Source organism: Capsicum annuum, chromosome 7 (assembly GCF_002878395.1).
Source record: "Capsicum annuum cultivar UCD-10X-F1 chromosome 7, UCD10Xv1.1, whole genome shotgun sequence".
Classification (NCBI taxonomy): domain Eukaryota; kingdom Viridiplantae; phylum Streptophyta; class Magnoliopsida; order Solanales; family Solanaceae; genus Capsicum; species Capsicum annuum.
The window spans coordinates 114873276-114880639 of NC_061117.1; positions in this window are offsets into that span (position 1 = coordinate 114873276).

Here is a 7364-nt window from a genome sequence, read left to right on the forward strand (position 1 = left end):
TATGCTGGCTACATAGTTCTAGAACATAAGGATGACTTCTAAGAATCATACCCTCATCTGACAGTGTGTGTTCCCATCTTTGGGTTTACTCGGTTCTAATTTTTACTCCCATCTGAATAGACACTGTACATGAATTACTGAACTAAACTGGAATGAGTTAATTGAGTTTTGTTGACTGATAGAATATTACTGAGATTTCTGTATTATTGAGCGTTCTGTGATTACTAGGATTTCTGAGTTTTACTGAGTTTTCCTGAGTCACATAACTAACTGAATTCTACTGAACATGTCTTAAATGAGGATATCGTGAAAACATGACATTGGCTCTAGGCATACAGATAAATTTTTGGGTACAAGTACCCCCAAGAATCGATGGAAAGAAACTGACAAAGCATGACTTTCTTGAATACATGACCAACATCACAATCAATAATTTATTTACTGAGGAATTTCATCAAACATGTGATATGCATAAACTTGTACATACATAAGGATTGCACAATATCATACTAGTTGGGCACTTCTCCATCACATAGGCATTTAATCAAACATATGGTAAGCACAGTATATGTAGACAACATTATACAACAAATAAACATCATGATTCAACTCTAATTTTATCATCCAAGGGTTTAATCATACGTTCACATGAATCTACATCTATACTAATCAATTCCACATAAAATTGATCACCCAACATAGATTAGAATTCAATTGGTCATTATCAACATGAACAAAAGCAAACCCGATATGAAATTCATAAAGAAATCCATACACTTGAACTTTGAAAAGAGATTCTTGGGCTTCATGGATGAAAGGAGTCCATGAATGAACACTATGCATACCTAGAGTGAGTTTCTTTCTTGAAGAATATTTGGATTTTGTTGCTTAAGGATAGCTCTTAGGGAGAAAACCCTAATTTTTGATGTTGTGGAAGAATAATGAATTTTTCGAGCCTTGGTCAGATATTACCAGGAATATAAACGGGTGGTAAAAGGCCAAAAAGCCCCTTTAAAATGACTTAAAAAATTGAATGGGATGTGCGATGGCTCATGCGATGGTCTGTCGCTGGCTCGATGGTCCATCGTTTTGACTGTCATATGTGGAACAAGAAAAGGATTCACTGCCTAAGTAGCGAAGACTTGGGTGATGGTCCATCACAAGTTCGACGATTTATCAACCTGTCCATCGCACCTTATCTAGAAGGTTGCCTCACTGCCTTGGCTGCGACGGTCTGTCAACCTGGCCTTACACCTGGGCGATTTTGGCAGCTCTAAGTAAAACGTCCATAACTTTTTACTCTGATACCAGATTTGGACGAAATTGGTATCGTTGGAAAGCTTATTCAATTTTTCACATGATAAAAAGTGAAAATATTAAAAATTCCACATGTACAAAAGTAGATTATTATTTTAAAGAAAGCTTCTTACATTCTTGGGATAATTTCAAGCTAGGAAAAAGTATGGGGTATTACAATATCTCCCCATTGAGAATATTCATCCTATAATGAGAACTGAGAAAGAGAGGAGAAGATACACCAACGTACATACTGAACATGAATGACTGAAAAATGATTTCATGACTGACATGACTGATAACTGAATATATCATACTGAGCATGCATATCTGATGCTTGTGTAACTGATTCATGAATGCATGGTTGAGAGTTCTGATAAACTAAGGTTCTCACAATTAGAATGCATGTCTGATGCATGATTATATAACTGAATTGATACATGAATACATGACTAAATATGCAGTGGTATTTAATTCCAAGTTTGTGATAAAATTCTGAACATGAACTGTATACCAAGCTTGTAACTGAAGTCTGAACATGAAACTCAAAAGCTTAAGAAGAATTCTTACCATGAGCTTGATCTGAGTTAGAGGAGAAGAGGTAAGGATACTTTGTTCGCATATCTGCTTCTGCTTCCCAAGTAGCTCCCTCAACAGACTGATTTTGCCAAAGAACTTTGACTAGATGGACTTCTTTGTTCCTCAGTCTACGAGTCTGATAGTCTAGGATTTTGACTAGAATCTCTTCATAAGAGAGGTTGCTCTGAATATCTATGCTCTGAATAAGGACTACAACTACTGGATCACCTATGCACTTCTTGAGCAAAGAGACATGGAAGACTGGATAAACTGAGGCTAGATCTGAAGGCAATTAGAGCTTATAAGCTACCTTGCCAAAGCGACTGAGAATTTTGAAGGGACCAATATATCGGGGACTTAGCTTTCCCTTCTTGCTAAACCTTTTCACTCCCTTTATGGGAGAGATCTTTAGATAGACATAGTCACCAATATCGATCTTGAGATCCTTTCTATGAACATTTACATAAGACTTCTGTCGACTCTGGGCAGCCCAGACTCTTTCTCTGATCAACTGGACTTTTTCAAAGGCATCGAATACTAAGTCAGGCCCTATAATTGAGGCCTCTCTAACTTCAAACCAACCAACTGCAAATCTACATCTCCTACTATAGAAAGCTTCAAATGGAGCCATCCAAATACTGGAATGATAGCTATTGGTGTATGCAAACTCAATCAACGGTAAATGGTCATCCCAACTGCCATTGAAATCAATTGCACATGCCCTTAGCATATCTTCTAGGGTCTGAGTAATCCTTTCTGCTTGACCATCTGTCTGAGGATAAAATGTTGTACTGAGATAAACTTGGGTACCAAGACTCTTTAGGAATGCTTTCCAAAAATGAGAGGTAAACTGGGTACCTCTGTGTGAGATAATAGATAACGGAATATCCTGCAATCTGACCAACTCTCTGATGTAGAGTTTGGCATAATCCTAGGCTGAATAGGAGGTGTGGACTGGAATAAAATGAGCTGATTTATTCATCCTATCTATAATGACCAAAACTGAATCATGCTGGTGACGAGTACGAGGCAAACCCGTCACAAAATCCATGTTCATTTCTTCCCACTTCTAAGTAGGAATACTGAACTCCTGCATGGACCCACTAGGCTTCGAATGCTCTATCTTAACCAGTTGAAATGTAGTGCACTTAGCCAAAAACTATGCAACATCTCTCTTCATCCAACTCTACCAATAGATTTCCTGCAAGTCATGGTACAAATTTGTGGCCCCTGGATGAACTTCAAGAATTCACTACCTTAAGTTGTCTACACCTGGAACACACAGACGACCATGACAACACAATACACTATCTCCCATTTGGGAGAAAACCTCTACTTTCTGATTTTTGACTGACTCTTTTAACTTGAAAAGGCTGGGATCTCTATCTTACTTTTCTTTTACCACAAAAACTAAAGATGATTCTGAACTACTCTGAACACAAACATCACCCTCTTCTGAATCAACTAAGCGAATGCCTAGTCTGGCAAGCTGATAGATTTCCTAATCTAACTTCTTCTTACTATCCTCAACATAAGTAACACTACCCATAGACAGTCTGCTGAGAGCGTCGGCCATGACGTTGGCCTTGCCCAGATGATAAAGGACACTTATGTCATAATTTTTCAAGAGCTCTAATCACCTTCTCAGACTAAGATTGAGATCTTTCTTGGAAAAGACATACTGGAGGCTCTTATGATCTGTGAACACATCTACATGAACACCCTATAGATAATGCCTCTAAATCTCCAAGGCAAAAACTACGGCTACTTAATCAAGATCATGAGTAGGATAATCTTCTCATGGGGTTTAAGTTGTCTGAAGGCATAGGCTATGACCTTACCATGCTGCATAAGGACAGAACCCAAACCTACTTTGGATGCATCACAATACACTACGAAACCATATGAACCATCAGGAAGAGCTAAGACTGGAGTTGAGGTGAGTCGAGTCTTCAACTCTTGAAAACTTTTCTCGCAAGGATCTAACCATTGAAACTTGACTTTTTTCTGAGTTAATCTGGACATAGGGGATGCAATAGAATAAAATCCCTCAACAAACCATCTGTAATAGCCAGCCAAACTCAAGAAACTCCACATGTCTGATGGAGAGACAGGTCTGGGCCAGTTTCATACCACTTCGGTCTTTTGAGGATCTACTCTAATGCTATTACCGAAAATGATATGACCATGGAATGCTACTGACCTTAGCTAAAATTTGCACTTACTGTATTTGGAGAACATCTGATGATCTCTAAGAGTCTGAAGTACAATTCTGAGATGGTCTGCATGATCACGCTCACTACAGAAATACACCAGAATATCATCTATGAAGACTATGATGAATATGTCTAAGAACTGCTTGAACACACGATTCATCGGGTCTATGAAAGCTGCTGGGGCATTAGTAAGACCAAAGGACATAACTAGAAACTCGAAGTGACCATATCAAGTACGAAATCCTATTTTTGAAATGTCATATTCTCTGACTCTGAGCTGATAATAGCCGGATCAGAGGTATATCTTAGGGAATTAACTAGCACCCTGAAGTTGGTCAAACAAGTCATTGATTCTGGGAAGAGAATACTTGTTCTTGACTGTGACTTTATTGAGCTGATGGTAATTAATACACATTCTGAGAGAACCATATTTCTTGCACACGAATAAAACTGGTGCACCCCACGGGGATATACTTGGCCTGATGAATCCCTTATCTAAGAGATCCTTCAACTGCTATTTCAATTCTCTGAGTTCTGTTGGTGCTATTCTGTATGTCAAAATAGATATAGGCTAAGTATCGAGAAGAAGATCAATGCCGAAATCTATTTCCCTTTCGGGAGAAATTCCTAGAAGATCTTCGGGAAAGACATCTAAATATTCATTCACTACTGGGACTGATTCAAGACTGGGAGTTTTGGAACTAGTGTCCTTAACTCAAACAAGATGATAGACACATCCTTTAGATATAATTTTCCATGCTCGAAGGTAGGAAATAAGCTGACCTTTGAAAGCGGATACACTACCCTTCCACTCTAGGATGGGTTCTTTAAGAAATTAAAACTAAACTATTCTGTTTCTACAGTCGACTATGGCATAGCAGGAATGAAGCCAATCCATGCCGAGAAGGACATCAAAATCAGTCATCTCTAATTAAACTAAGTCTACTGAAGTGGCTTTCTAAAATATCATAATCGGGCAGTTCCTATATGCCCACTGAGCTATGATGGTTTTACCTACTGGGGTAGAAACTGAAAAGGGCTCTTCTAGAATTTTTGGACTGACTCCAAAATCAATTGCTATATTAGAAGTAACAAACTACAAAGAAGCTCCTGGAATTTTCCTGATCTTGCCAGGACTGGAGAGCATAAATTCTATTTGGGCGTTGCCCACTAGTAGCGTTGGAGGTGGCACCCTACTAGTTTGGGTGACCAGACTGAGCTAAGGAACGGTTCTGATGACCCTGATAACCGAACTGGGGATAATATATGACTCTATGGACTGGCTTGCCACATCTGAAATAGACATCGCTACTAGCTTTACAAGCACCCTTATGGTTCTTACCACAAGTCTAATAAAGGGGATTAGTTCGGGAGTTGCTGACACTACCTTGAGACTTTGACTCTAGCGCCCTATCTCTATTACCATTCCTGAACTTCAAAGCTGGAGCACTAGCTGAAGAAGCAGCTGGAACTGATGACTTAGGATGAAACTGAGAACGGTTTCCTCCTTCTGATTTGGGCTGAGCAAAGTTGAAACTACATGTCCTTGCTCTCTTATTCTTGTTCTCCATCATCTTAATCTTTTGCTCCTCTATCTACTGAGCATTAGTCATAAGCCTGGCTAGAGTTATGTTATTATCCAATATCGCCGACCTACACTCGTTGACCATACTATCATTCACCCCAGAAACAAACTTACTCATCTTGGCCCCGCTGTCTGCAACTACATAAAGGGAATATCTAGCTAATTGAGTAAACTTAAGAGAATACTCTTTCACCGTTATGTTTCCCTACCTAAGGTCGATGAATTCTAACACCTTAACTTTTCTCAGCTCTAGGGGAAAGAACCTCTCTAAGAATGCGGTGACAAACTCCTCCCACTCAATAGGCCCTGCATCATCTGGCCTTTCTGACTTCTACTACTTGTACCATGTGTGAGCAACATCCTACAACTAATATATATCTAGCTCAGCATTCTCAACAGCTGATATCCCTATAACATCAGTAACCTTCTGAACCTGATCGATGAATTCCTGAGAGTCCTCATCTGACTTAGACCTGAGAAAGGATGGAGGATTTATTTGGGTGAAGTCCCAAATCCTAGCTGCAGCTGAATTGGCCACTGGGTTGGCCGAAACAACAACTGGTCATTCATTCTGAGCAGCAATTAACTGGGCTTGAGTAGTGAATACAGCTCTGAACTCTGTATGAGAAACATGTTCGCCCAAAGGTACTTCGGGCTGAAGGGCTGACTGATTCCCATTTCTTTTTTTAGAGGCATGTTCTGTAGAAGAAAGGGAGAAATAGATTAGACTAAGAGATTGACTTGAGACTATGCTCACTGGCATGACATGAATACTGAAAGAAGGGAAACTGTTCCTAAAATATCTTATAGCCTCCTGCACATAAATGTGGCACGCAATACACCCATTTACAAGACTCTACTAGATGTGGCTTTCATACTTCCTAGGACACTATTGAACCTTAGGCTCTGATACCAAGTTTGTAATGCCCCGAATCTGGTACCCAAAATGCTACACGGTGTTTATGACCCGAAGGACCACAAACTAACCCATGACTAATATTTGTACTTGTATACTGCATAATATACTGTATAATACGGAAACATAAACTAAAAGACCACAAGGTTTAACATTGAGATATAATATCTGATAAAAATATAACATCCGGGTAGGGTATGAAATACCCAAAACAACTGAAATAAACTATCTTAACATACTGTAGTCTGAAAAACCTTTAATCATGACTGAACTGTCTGAATAAGGAGTTGATGGGACATATCCCCAACTAACTCCAACTATTAAATAAATTAATGAGGTAATAAAGTAATGATCATGTCCTCGAAAGATGAGGACTCACTGCTAACTCTAACTGCTGAGACTGGAATCTACTGATGCTTTGAAGCTCGTGTCTCTGAACCTATGGTATAAGATACAATATCACAAATGTGTCTGTACTTTAAATGTACTGGTATGTATGTGAGGTAGGATGTATACATGGGGTTCATATATATGAATAATACTGACTAACTGACTAATATAAAATGAGAATACATGCATGAATACATAGTAACTATAACTAAGATCGTGATAACATGAATTTACTGATAACTAACATGACTGGTAATTGAGTTCTGATGATTGATATAACTGATAACATGAGTGATTGTATTTGACAGTCCTGAATCTGATGGAACTAGATGAGTTCCATACTGTTCTGAGTTGACTATATCTGACAGTCCTAAATTCTGTA